The sequence below is a fragment of the Rattus norvegicus genome, chromosome 4 (assembly GCF_036323735.1).
Source record: "Rattus norvegicus strain BN/NHsdMcwi chromosome 4, GRCr8, whole genome shotgun sequence".
Lineage (NCBI taxonomy): Eukaryota > Metazoa > Chordata > Mammalia > Rodentia > Muridae > Rattus > Rattus norvegicus.
In genome coordinates this window covers 59,418,749-59,433,303 of record NC_086022.1, presented here as the reverse complement: position 1 = coordinate 59,433,303, position 14,555 = coordinate 59,418,749, and the positions used below count along the sequence as shown (strand labels likewise).

The window sequence follows — 14,555 nt, the reverse complement described above, 5'->3', positions numbered from 1 at the left end:
TAAAAGAGCAAGGACAGCTGGACGCTACCAGGGCTGTGTGAACTTTACTATCATTACTGATAACATGTACAGTCTGTTTCCTAACACACCCAAATCCAGTTTTGAATTTTTGTTGTTTTGTTTTGAGGAAGGGCTCATGCAGCCCAAATTGGCCTCAAACTGTGTGTGTGTGTGTGTGTGTGTGTGTGTGTGTGTGTGTAACTATTCACATGCACACAAACACATATATATGAAAATGACCTTCTACTTTTGATCTTCCTGTCTCTACCTCCCAAGTGCTAGGACTATAGGCTGTAACACCAAACCCAGTTAAGTGGCTGGGAATCAAACCCAGGGCCTCCAGGCAAATATTCTACCAATTACATCCTCAGCTCCAAGTCTATCTTATCTTTCCCCCTCCCCCACCCCTGGAACTGAAGACTGAACCTAGGGCCTTGCGCTTGCTAGGCGAGCGCTCTACCACTGAGTTAAATCCCTAACCCCTATCTTATCTTCTTACATGCAGTAACTTCATCCATTTAATCAGACAAAGAATATTCATTGGTGCTTACAATGTGCTAAGACAGTCTCTGCCTTCAAAATGACTACAGCCTAGGAAGAGAGAACCTATGTTCAATCTCTATCATCAGGGGAAAATTAAAGATGGAGCTATCCCAGCAGTATGTTTGTCTACCACAGACAGGGCCCTGCCCAGGTTCATTCCCCATTACTACTATAGTCAATCAATGTAAGACAATCTGTTATCCAAGAAAAAAGTCAGTAAAGGATGTGACATCAGTTAGGGTAGCAGCAGAGATGCCACATTTAAGTGGAGAGGAAAAGGAGGAGTAAGAGTTCTTGGTACGTAGTGAGGAGTGGGGCTAATGGAAAGAACAACCTACAATATTTCTTGCTATATCTCCTTTCTTCCTAATAGCAACTACCTGAAGTTTGACCACAGTTGTGTCCATCTGAAGACAAGTGTGCATGTATGTTTTTAAAAAGTTATTAGAATTCCATTCTGACTTAGTCTTGGCTAATGGCCAGGATGCTAAGAGGAGGCTTTGAGAAGTAAGAACTGAGATCATCCCACCCGTGAAGGCCTGCAGGGATGCTGAATTCACTTATACATACATGACTATCAGTAGCTTCTTTAGTTTAAATCTGATCAAATCACTTCCTTCCTTACAGTGCTCCAAAACTGCCCTGCTGTACTCAAAATAAAGTCCCAGGTCCTCAGCAAGCTCTGCCTTGGCTTTGGCATGAGCCTCAGGTCTCCATATTCTCCTACTTCCATACAGAGACCAAATGCTCACAGAACAGAAATGTGTCTCTCAAATGTTACAGCTTGATTGTAAATTCCTTCAGTATCAATTTCCAGTTCCCAGTCTAGGTTAAGAATGACTTCTCAGCAGCCTTAGCTACACAGTCAACCTGGGTTACAAGAAAACTTGTCCCAAAACATCAAAGCAAAGTGTTAGGGAGATGGTTTGGTGGGCAGAAGACTTGCCAGGCAAGCCTGAGCCTTTGTGTGCATTCCCAGAACCCACGTACAAAGCTGCGTGCAGTGGTGAGCACCTGCACCCCTAATGCTACTCCAGAAAACATGAGGCTGAGACAGAAGAATCCCAGACGCTCACTCACCTGGACACAGCAGTACAGCAGCAAGACACAGGAGAACTATGTTTCCAGACAAACTTGGAAGGCAAGAACTGAAAGTTCCGGAAAGTTGTTTGACCTCCCCACACATGCCATGGCAAGCCTATGTGCACACTCACATACTGTACATACACAGATGAAAAGGTTAAACAAAGATTCAACTCTGCACAGTACTGAATAACCCCTGCCACAGTGCATATTAATGCTGAGACGGTATTGGTAATTTGTTTATTTCCACACTAGAATTTAAGGTCTCTCTGAGATTAGTGTCTTACTCCTGTTTTTTAAGTGGCTAACGTTTAGCAAACAGACAGTGAATGTTAGCTGCTGAGATGCTAAGATGACCTAGGACAGGTACCTCAGAGGGAAGGAGGAGGAAAAGGAAACAGGCGTGAGTAGAAAGTGACAAGACAAACAGAAACAAGTATAACCAAGCTGTGACCAGGCAGCTTCCTGCCACTCATCCAACCAGGTTTCCCAGATAAGCAATCAAGCAATTAGAGGGTGCAGTATGCTTGAGCACCAAGCTACTGTCTTCCCTTCCTGTTAAGTCTTTTAACCTGGGAGTGGAGCGTGGACTTTTAAACCCACAATTCTCCTGACATAGCAAACACAGACCTACTTAGGTCAGGGTTCAGTTTGCCTCAAACCCGCCTCAAAGAAAAGTCAAGGTTTACTTTAAAACTTCTGAAACCCTAAAAGAACAGAATGAGAAAGAATTTACATACAGGACTCTCAATTTTATTGTGGAATTGAGCACTGAAAGTGGCAGTTACAGTTCCAAAGTGTGTGATTATTAAATGTCAAATGCAGAGTTTTTACTATATTCTGTCTTTTTAAATATACTTTATTGAAGCAGAACTTATCTACATAAAAAGTACACTGGCATACACCTTTAATCTCGCTCTCAGGGGGCGGAAGCAGGCAGATCTCATGAGTTTGAGGCTGGTGTTGTCTACAAAGGGAGTCCAAAAGAGCCAGGGTTACACAGAGAAACCTTAGTGACAAAAAACAAACAAACAAACAAACAAAAAACCCCCAAACCCCACAAATCAAAAGGTTGTAACTTGATAAAACTTTAGAAGTCAGTATACCTCCATCTCACTCACAGATAAGAACATTTCCAGTACCAGAGTTCTCTCGGTCAGGGTAGCAATGTAGCTTTGTAGTAGACTGCTTGCCGACAGTGCATACGGCCCTGTGTTCATGTGGGGGTCCATGTTATAAGCCCAGAAGGCAACGTCTAAGAAACGAAACAACCAACTTCCCTTAGATCCCTGCAGCACTCATCTAAGGTGGTGGGAGAGATGAAACACCTGTCTGTGATTTTTTTCCTTTTAGATCGGGTCTAATTATGTAGTCTTGGATGGCCTGATACTGGCTATCTCTACGTAGTTCATAATAATTAATATAAAAGTAAAAGCTATGTAGTAGTTATACTGTCACAACCTTACAACTTTTATTTTAATATCTTCACCCTGGAGTCAGTGAGTCCACAAATGTGCACTTGGCGACTACAGAGGGCCAACTGCTGAGTGTCACTATTCTCGCCATGAGACTAACAAAACCTAACAGTTCCAGAATTGCTGATGCGTTTTCTAATTTTCTACATTAAGGATACACAACATTGCTTATGTATTAAGAGAAAAACAAATGTGCAGTAGACAGAATAATGCCAATAGTATATTTATATTAGATATAATTATATATTTATGTATAACAGGAAGAGAACAGGAGTAAACACAGAGAGCTTTGTAGATCTGAAGGTGAGGGGATGGAAGAATTGACATCTGAAATAGGGCTCCCCTCCACACCATGAACCATGAGACAATGACATCCATGTGAAGGGAGGGGACTGCACGAGAACTATGGGTGGGTAAAGACACTGGGTTAAAGGAGAAGTGGCAGACAGTAACTGGAGACAGGTAAGGAACAGCCCAGCCGGTTTCTAAGTAGGGCAGCACAGTCTCTGTAGGATGCTGTGATAAAAATACTCTCAGGGAAGATGGCGCTGTGAGCGATACTTTCAAGAGAAAGCGCAGCAACCAGAAATGAGAACAATTTAAGGTCAGCCTTAAAGCAGCCACAGTCTGGATCTCCAGGCTATACAGAAGAAAAAGAAACAACGGACTTGAGAAATCATGGGAAGGAAGAACAAGCAGGACGGCCATTTCCAACGTACTGTTCAGATCCCACACACCGAGAATCTCTATTGACAGTCCTAATGTCTGTGACAAGAACAACTGTCATTCCTCTACCTGCCACTCTCATGTCGAATTACTTTGCAATTACTTTGCAAAAATTCGTTAGTTTTTCAGCTTTTCTCATGATAACCAAATACATTAGTCCATTGAATTCCAAAGCAAATCAATCAAGTATAACCATCATTAGAAAGTGGCTATTTTTGCATCCTAGCATAAGCTATTACCTATTTAAGAAACGAAAATACAAGAAGCAAAAATTGTTGACTCCCTTTTTTTTGTTTAAGACAGGGTCTCTCTATTATGTAGCTTTGGCTGTCCTAGAACTCACTATGTATACTAGACTGGCCTCAAACTCTCAGAAATCTTCCTGTCTCTGCTGGAATTAAAGGAATGTGGCACCATAAATTATTTTAATTTATTTTTAAATTTTATTTACTTTGGTGTTCTGCCTCCTGTATGGCTGTGTGAGGATATCAGAACCCCACCCCACCCCCATCCCCCCAAACTGGAATTACAGACAGTTGTGAACGGCCATGTGGGGCTGGGATTTGAATCTGTGTCCTTTGGAAGAACAGCCAGTGCTCTTAGCCACTGAGCCATCTATTCATCCCTGGCAGGCATTATAAACAGTAAAACCACAAAACCAAAACAAAACAAACAAAATGCCACCAAATCCTCCAAGAACCACCACTAACTAGATTAGAAATTACTAGACACTTACTGTACGAGGAGTGATTGAGAAGGCAATGAACCATCTTGTTTAACCTCAACTGAGGACATGCACGCCAGATGACTCAAAAAAAGTTTTGGTTTATACATAACCCATGAAGGAACCCAAAAGAACTATGGAAATTGGGAAGTTACACATAAATTTTAGTCCTAGTTTTGTTTCTGTTGCTGTGATAACACACTGACCAACATGGGAAGGAAAGGGTTTGTTTAGTTTACAGGTTTCAACTGCATCACTGAAGAAAACCAAGGCAAGGAACTCAAGGCAGGAACTCAGAGACAGGAACTGGAGCAGAGACTATGGAGGATTGTTGCTTATTGGCTTGTTCCCTCTGGCTTGCTGAGCTAATCAAAAAAATTTTTTTAACTTTATTTTACGTGCATAGGTGCTGTGCCTATGTATATGTATGAACACTATGTACCTGCCTGGTGCCCACAGAGGCCAGAATAAAATATCAGGTGCTCTGGAGCTAACAGACTTACAGATGGTTGTATGTGAGAACTGGGAATTGAACCTAGGTCCTTTAGAAGACTAGTAAATGCTCTTAACCACTAAGGCATCTCTCTAGCCTCTTGCTAACCTACTTTTGTTGACAGAAATAGCAATACTAGAAGCCTGGCTAGTGAAGTTTCAGAAGGAAGTTTTGAGAGTACATCAAGGACCTTGGTAGCAAGGTTTTAAGCATGTTATTTTGGACTAAGAATCTAAGGAAGAGCAAGTTCCAGAATAGCCAAGGATACACAGAGAAACCCTGTCTCAAAAACAAAACAAAACAAAACAAAACAAAATCTGCAGAAGTGAAGCCTTTGCTTTACTGGGATGACAGATGCTGGATAGCTAGGGCTGCAAATCATCTGTGATTAAGAAAAGACATTTAGGTAAAAATCTCCTGGGAAGTATTTCCTCAGGGTTAGTAGGTGGAATCTATGGTTCAGAGGGGGTCACGGCTGTATTTCACTCTGGCAAGTAAACTTGGTAATGTGTCTAAGTGTCTCCCATGTGGTACTAGTTTTTGTGGCATGAGAGCTCAAGATGGAGAAGGTCATGGAGAGCAGCTGAGACTTGGCACCGTGAAAGGCCCAGAGAAGTTGTAAGTGAAGGTGCAGTGGAGACCCTGGAATTGAAGGGGTTATGGAGAGAAACTGAGGCCCAGAACCATGTGGCCCAGTTGAAGTCCCTGAAGAGAGGCCAGGAGGCCATGGGTAAAGGTGCAATCTTAGTTTCTGAGGAGACCCCAGCATACTGGAGACACCAAGGACAGTGGCAGTATTGCCGGCCTGCACTAGTGTGTGGGCAGATGGCGGAGCTGCCTAAGCTCTTTGGAGTCCAGAAGGCAGGGACTGAGCTCCAGATGGTGAGCACTAAACCACAGGCCTTTGTTTACACTCTTAGATGTTGGTTTTGCTTTGCTTTTATTCTAACTGTGCCCTGGTTCTGCTATTCTATCTTGGAATCACAAAGTATGTAACGTGTTTTAGATTTTATAGGAGCCCACAGTTGGGATATTGGATTTTTAAAGAGATCTTGGATTGTTAGAGTGTTGAAAAGTTTAAAGACTGTTGGACTTTCCAAGTTGGACTGTGTTTCTATTATGATATTAACATGAGCTCTTGGAGACAAACAAAGGTTATGATTGGATAGTGGTATGTTTGTATATTGAGCTAAAAAGAGGTCAGTTGTGCTGGTTAGTTCCTGTCAACTGGAAACAAACTAGAATTCTGAGGGAAAGGCAACTCAACGGAGGAACTGCATCCATGAGCCTGGCCTAAGGACATGTCCCCAGTGCCATCTCCGGGCAGGTGGACTTGAGCTGTATAAAAGGTCACTAGAGGAGTAAGGGTACAGGATATTAAGGATATTAAGTACCGTTTTCCCATGGTCTCCACTTCAGTTCCTTTCTAGATTCCTGCCTTGAGTTTGCAGCCTGGGCTTTCCTCAGTGATGATCAACGAGAACCTGTAAGTCAAATAAACCCTGTCCTCCCCAAAATGCTTTTAGTCAGTTTTATCACACCAATAGAAACTATACTGGTCTGAATGAGAATGGCCCCCATAGGCTCATACATTTGAATACTTGGTTCTCAGTTGTGGAATTGTTTGGGAATGAATGGGACATGTAGCCCTGTTTGAAGAGGTGGGGCGTCAAATGCTCTCTATCCTCAGTTAACTCTCTCTGTGTCTCATGTCTGTGGATCAGATGTAAGCTCTCATGTGAGTTGATGCTCCAGCACTATGGCTGCCTGCTGCCGTTTTCCCTGTCATGATGGTCATGAATTCTAATCCTTTTGAGCTGTGAGCCTCAGTAAACACTTTCTGCTGTGAGTTACCTTGAGCATGATGTTTCCTCACAGCAACAGAAAAGTCACTAAGACAGAAACTGAAGTAGGATAGTAGGCAAATCTGCAAATAAAGAGTGCAAATAGAGGGACTGGCTGATGCTACCTTCCATGCGCTGGATGGTTTCAAGACAATTTACTCTGACTTAAAGGTTACAAGCTGATTCTTGCCTGAACGTGCTACAGACATCTCTCGTGAGGTCCATAAGTCATTTTAATTTTGTTTCTAAGTACAGTTTTCTACAATAAAGATGTTCTAGCCAAACTTGTCTGCCGTGAGTTAGGGATATGGTTTAATTGTAGAGTTTGCCTAGCACACGAGGCACCTGGGTTTTCTGTCCAGCATGACAAAACAAAAGAAATGTAATATTACAGCAATACTAACATTGCTATACCTAGCTGCAAGAAAAAGTCTTAATGTCACCCACAGTGAAGGCTTACAAAAATCCGCATTCAAATTCCCAAGACTACCCTTGCTTGAGGTATTCAGTTGTTGAAAACAAGCCAAGCATACAGTTAGATCGATATAACCTAGTTAGTCTACTCCATTTCCTTACTGAGACCTTTCTGTCTCTTGTTCATATTGTTATATAGAAGATGGTCTTTCAACTTCTCACCACCAAAACCCACAAGCTTATACACACCCTTCCTCTCCTTTTTTCCTTTCTCATTTTCCTTTGGAGAGAGATCTTATTATGGATCTTGGACAAGGCTTGAACTCTATACAGCCAAGAATGATACGAAACTTTTGATCTCTCTGCCTCTGCCTCCCTAGGGCTAGGCCTGCAGGTATATATTACCACCTCCACTTTCCCCTTCTGTTTCAATGGTAGAGGAAGGATGCTTTGGACCAAAGTTTCTCTCACCTCTTTGGAGACTATTCTCTGTTGTCAACAAACTCCTGTCCCGTTTATCCAGCTGTTCAGTTTCTAATGGCTTCTGTCATTGGCAGAGAGTATGTTCAGGTCTCCTGTCCCCCATCGTAAACTCACTATTAGCCACTTCGGCTACTGCGCCCTGCATCCAGCTTCATAGCCAAGATTTTGGCTTTCTACAATGTCCTCTCCAGTGGTCTTCAGGTGACTGCCAATCAACTGCAACTATTTGTGCTGTGGTCACTAAGTCCTTGCTGCTAAACCTAAGGGTATTTCTCGGCTTAGATCACATGTCTGGATTTTGCACTGACAGTACCTTCTCCTTCAAAGCCTCTATCTATCTGCACCTCTTCTCTGATCTCAGGATACCTTTCTTGTTAGTTTCCTTTGCAGCTTTTTTCTTGTAGTTCTTTACTTGGAGGAGCTCTTGAAGATTCTATTATAATCTATTTTTAGTTCATAGTAAACATTTTCTTGCCCAAATTCATCATTTTACTTATTCTCTTTTTGCCTGCATGCTTGTTTGCTCTGGCAGTGTATCCTGTAGTCTAGGCCGATGTCAAACTTGCTACACCACCAAGAATGGCATCTAACTCACCCTCCTGCCTTCTGAGTGCTGGGATTGGAGGCATGTGGCACTATAGCCAGCCATTTACTTGTAATATGCAAGCAATTTCCAAAACTGTATTTAAAAACCTATGAGCTTTGGTCTCAGCTGATGGCCCACTAGATGGCTTTAGTCCATGATGTCCCTGGTAGGTATTCTCATTCTAACATGATTAGTCATTTGCCTGCTTTTTCTAGCAAAGGAGATTTAAAAAAAAAAAAAGGAAACAAGAAGGGAAACTGATTCTTTCAAGTTGTCCTCTAACCATCACATATACAACCACAGTATGGGTACACATATACACACCTTTACATATATACATATACATAAATGTAATAAAGTAGATGAAAATTAAAGTCATGGTGGATACTATGAAGGAAATGACAAACATGCTAAAGAATAAAAGAGGTCACTTTAGCAAGAATCATCACAGAGGGCATTTTAAAGACTGCAGCGTCAGAAGAATCGGAGAATACTTACTCTGTGAAACGAAGAAATGCTAATTGTAAAGACCTGAAGAAAGAAAGAACATTTTACGGCATGAAAAAGAGCTCGAGTGGCTGGAATAGTGACTCAGTGGGAGGGGGAGGTTCCTCACACCTGGCAGCTCAAGCCTGCTTGTAACTCCAGCTCCAGGGGAAGACATCCTCTTATAGCCTCTGAGGGCGTTAGGATCCATGTGCACATATAGACATATAACACACAAAGTAAATCTTTTCTTTAGAAGATAAAAAACTTGGACTTTGACTTTTGAATTGTAACTCAGTTGGTAGAGTGCTTGTCTGGAGGGCAGGAGGCTCTGGGTTGGATTCATAGCACCACATAGAGCAGGCACAGTGGCATAGGGGCACATGCTTATAATCCAAGCACTCGGGAGGAAGGAGAAGGGTCAGAAGTTCAAGGTTATCTCAGATACACAGGGAATTCCATGCCAGACCGGACTACGGGGACTTGGCTTTATACTAAATTTAACAGGTTCTAGTATAGCATTTTAAGCAAGAGTGATGTAGAACAATTTATACTTAACATCTCCTGCTGTGTGGAAAATGGATTCGGGACAGGCAAGCAGGGAAGCCCAGTCAGAAGCTGACACAACAGATAAAGCGAAAGACATGACACCTGGAGCAGGCTGACAGCAACGAAGATGGAGAGAAGCAGGCAGATGTGTGGGGATGCTGAGGGCAGAACTCTTCAGTCTTGCTTACAGACTGTAAGAGATGAGAAAATCAAAGACGGACTTGATTTTGTACTGAACAATTAGGCCAAGATGATTTACTGAGTAAATGACGGTCCGTTCCAGTGACAGATGTAAGTCCTTATGTTCTAGTTCTCACCTGAAAGCTTCAACTTTTATTGTGGAAACCAGGTTCTTTGAGGATTCCTTTTTGCTCCCTGCCCCTACCATTCAGTCAGAGTCACTGAGGGACAGGCTCACTTTGTTCATTCTCTAGAAAATGTCCACCAATGCTCAACTGTCATGATCTGTCCTGTCAACTTTCTCCAGTAAAACTGATATTCCACTTCCAAGAGATAAAGGGGGAAGGGAGGGAAGGAGGAAAAAAGAAAAAGAAGGCAAGTTCACTTTGTTATTTCATTTCACATAACTTTGGAGGCTGAGGCAGGAGGATCACCAGTTCAAACTACCAACCTGGGCTACACAGTGAGAGCCTATCTCAAACAACAACAAACAAAAACAAAAAATGAAGAATTCTGAACCAGAGTTGATATTTAATAAACTTAATACTTTTAATTCATCGAAAAACATTGTCTATAATTTTTTTAGATTTTAAATTTTAAATATTTTCATCTCATCATGTCTACAGTGCTCCTGCCACCTTTATTATTTTAATTGTGCATGTGTACTGTGTGTATGACATGCAAATGTGAATACAAGTGCCTTCAAAGGCCAGAGACATCGTGGATGCTGGGACTGAAAGGGTCCTCTGAGAGAGCAGTAGGTGCTCTTAACTGATGAGCCATCTCTCCAGCACCAAAAAACAAATTCTCAACTGTAAATTGATAGACAGTAGTCTAGTCCCACTGCCTTGCCTGTACACTAACGTGCTGGAAGTCTGATTTATCACTGATCATGTGCCATTGCTGTGAATGCCAATGTGATGGAAAAGGCAACCACATTACTGACTTCGTGGACCCTGTGAAAAGGTATTGGGAGCTCCCTAACACTCCCAAACACACACACACCAGGAGGGCACAGGACGACACTTGGAGAGTCTCATTGTGAGGCCTGGAAACCTAAAAAAAGCTCTTTGGGGGAAGCAGGCATGACTATTTGTCACCTGCAAATATGTCAGAAAGGTCAGCTCATCCTTACAAGTGGACACCCTAACCGTTCATGATCTACCACTGCAAGGGGATTTCCACTCCACCTTCCCCTTCTATCTCTGGGGCATTTCAAAACCAAAAGAACTTTCACAAAATACTAAATGTCATTTGTCTTTTTTCATTCACTCACTAATACAGATGGGGCTTTCTAGAAGCTGTAAGCTATTTGATAGCGCCATGACTATAATGCATACATGCTCTCATCACGTCTGCCGTGCTCTTACCATCTTCAGCCACACCCACTGCAAGTAGCTGTACCTAATAAACTGTTGCTTTTCAACTTCAGTGGAAACACAAAAAATTAGTACATATGTTCACTTATATGTTTGTAACTTTTATAAATTTAATATTTCCCTCAAAATTGTTACTAATTTAAAATTTAACATATCTTAAAACAAGAAGAGTATACTATTTTTGACATTTTAAAAGATAGTTATTAAAAAAAGATAGCTGGGGTTGGGGATTTAGCTCAGTGGTAGAGCGCTTGCCTAGCAAGCACAAGGCCCTGGGTTTGGTCCCCAGCTCCGAAAAAAAGAAAAAGGAAGAAGAAAAAAAAAAAGATAGTTATTTTTTTTGTTGGTGGTGGTTGTTTGGTTTGCTGTTGTTGTTTTGCTGAGCTGCAGTGGCACGTGGCTTTAATCCTAGCACTTAGGAGGCAGACACAAGTGGACCTCTGAGTTTGAGGCTAGCCTAGACTACAGAGTGAGTTCCAAGACAGTCAGGGCTACACAGAGAGACCCTGTCTCAAAAAACAAAAATTAGTACCTTTTTAAAAAGAAAGGTACCAAAAAAGAGTAGACCAACGTACATGGTGAATTTTCGGACTGACAGAATCTACTCCAAAGAAGCAAAGTCTGTAACAACAACATAATGAAATCTACAGTTTCTTGATGACTATGCAATTTCAAGTTGGCCTGGAACCTGAGCTCTCTAAGTGCAGACATGTTGTCATCCCTGGTTCTGTTCTCCTTGTCTTTCCTTGCTTCCCTCCCTCCGTCTCTCCCCATGTGTGGTATACCCACTAGGTGTATGCAGCTGCTGGCATCCATGCATGATGGTAATGTAGAAGACAAAGTAGAAATTAGGGTGTCTTCTCTATTGCTTCCCACCTTATTCCCTTGAGATGGTGTCTCTTACTGAACTTGTGACTGTGGAGGCCACAGCAGGAGGCAGACCACCGTCCTGTATAGTGCTCCACATGACTGCCCCAAGATAGGGTCAGTGAACTGGAAGCTCACCATTTTGGCTAGGTTAGCTGGCCAGCAAGAGAGCCCTTAGGGTCTACCTGTCCCTGCCATACAGTGCTAAGGTTGAAGGTGTGTCAGTCATGCCTGGCATTCCACAGAGGTGCTGAGAACTCACATCAGGTCCTCATGCAAAGAGAATAAGTACTCTCACCTAGCCCTTCCCCTTTATCACCAAAAAACCAACTGAGACATAAGAAATTAGAAATAAGTAATTGTTATGGGATTTGTACAACAAAATGATCTTGTTCTTAGTAAAACTAGCTCTTAATTATTTTAAAGTTTTTGCTTTTGAAAGAGAAAGTGTGTATATGTGAGTGTGCAGGAGTCCACAGAAGATAGAAAATCAGGTTGGAGAGATGACTCAGTGGTTGCAGCACTGACTGCTCTTTCAGAGGTCCTGAGTTCAATTCCCAGCAACCACATGGTGGCTCACAACCATCTGTAATGGGATTCTGTGTCCTCTTCTGGTACGCAGATGTACATGCAGATAAAGCACTCATATGATTAAAAAAAAAAAAAGGCAAGTGAGACAGAAGATCCCTCAGAACTGGATTACTGGCGGTTATGAGCCACCTGACTGGGAACCAAGCACGGAAGCTCTGCTTCACCAGCGGTCCATGCTCTGCTCTTAACTAATGAGGCATCTCTAGCCCCTAGTGCTTAATTCTGGTCATCGTCAATTCCATTTACCCATTTTCTGCATATTCCACACCACACTATGATCTAAGGAGCCCAAATCTCTACAGAAAAGTGTTCCAACCTCTACCTCCAACGAGGCCCATCGGGAAACACGGCCTATTAATAACACGCAACAGAAGCCATCCAGAGAGCACAATCATTGAAGACATTCTGCTGTAGGGGTACTGGATTTGGTGAACTCTCAAGATGGACGTACTTACAGGCCATCAATATGCCACCAAGAACATAACAAAAAGAGAGTAGAGAAGCATCGAGGTTTGCATGTGCAGTGTCCCTCATGGACTGAAGTGTGAACCCTGCTCTCCAGCTACTGGTATTATTTTCTAAGACTGGGAAACCTTTAGAAGATGGGAGTTAGTCACTGGGAGTGAGCCTTGGTTTTTATGGTCATGCTTTACTTCCTGATCTGCCAAGGTGTGAGGAAGCGGTCTCCCACATGCCCTTGCCACCATGGCTGTGTTCTCTCTACACTGAACTGTAACTGTATCCCTTAAATTAAACCCTTCCTCCTTAAGTTCCTTCTTGTCAGATATTTGGTCACAGCAACAAGGAAAGTAATAATGAAGTTTGTCCAGACTCAGCCTCCCTTGAGGAGGCTGGTCTTCTCCCCAGGAAAGTCACTTCTGCTACCACTACCTTTGTAATCTCTAATGTCCCAACTGCCTACTGCTCAGACCTCTCAGACCATCTGTTCTGGAGATTAACACATCCCTAGTGCTTATGGCGAAGTCAATGTAGAATTTTTATATATCAAGGCAGTAAAATGAAATGAGTGACACACACTAAAGAGAAATGCCTACAGATTAAAGTTCTCTGCTTATAAATTCCTAAATGTTGAAGTCAAACATGGACATAAAGAATAAAAATTTTAAATCGGTAAATAAGTCCAAATTAAAAAAAAAACCCTCAAGCTTATTCAGAAGAAGAGGGAAAGCAGAGCTATATCTGAATACAAATAAGTGCAGACTATGTTCAAGCTAAACTCAGTGCGCAACATGCTTTGCTGACCTGGAAAGAATGACCATAGACGTCAGTATCTCAGAAAGGTGGGACAGAGGTATGTGTCCCACAGGGACTGGAGAAGTGGCTCAGAGGTTAGGAGCACTGGCTGCTTCCAGAGGACTGAGGTTCAGCTCCCATGGCAGCTCACGACCGGCTGTAACTCTAGTTCCAAGAGATCTGACATCCTCTTCTGGCCTTTGAGGGCAAGAGGCACATGGTGCACAGTCACGCGTGTGAACAAAACAGCAAGCACATAAACGAAGGCAGGACTGGTGGTCCCCACCTGAAATCCCAGCACTTGGGGGATGGAGGCAGGTTATGGGGCTCAACATCAGCTGGATTACATGAGGCCCTGTCTAAAAGGAGAGTTAACACTCAAGCCAAAGAACCTGTTCTGCAGGCACTGGCTCGAACATCACTTCTTCTAATGTCCCCTGATGGAGCTTAGGCCCATGATTCTGTTCCCATTCCCTTTGTTCTCTTCAGTTTCACATCACTGCTCAGAAATACTTTTTACTTTTCCCTTCTAGAATCTAAGCCTCATGAGAACAGACACCTTGCTTCCATTACTCACCCAGTGTAGCACCTCATATATTCAGACAATATTCATTTGCTGAAAATGATACTGCGTCTGCCATGGAAAGCCTAACAGCTCTGAAGCAGGAGAGATTAAACTAACAAGGCAAGAGTTGGGGAATGCTGTTGTGCATTTGTGGCTTCTGGGGTACTCTGTGAAAGTAACACTGGGTTGGGGATTTGAAGAAATGAGGTATATCTAACTCTTCACAGTTCCAGAAATGTCATGGCGCTTTACATCCCTGTCTTTAAAGGTAGTATGCTAAGAGGGAGTCTATTTATGGAGGGCAATCAGCATT

General features: G+C 42.5%; 1 protein-coding gene across 3 annotated transcripts in view; it reads right to left on the bottom strand.

The window, feature by feature from the left end:
- The window catches only part of Ahcyl2 (adenosylhomocysteinase-like 2), a 149,757-nt gene that overhangs the window by 65,200 nt on the left and 70,002 nt on the right, over window positions 1-14,555 (bottom strand). The window lies entirely within an intron of this gene.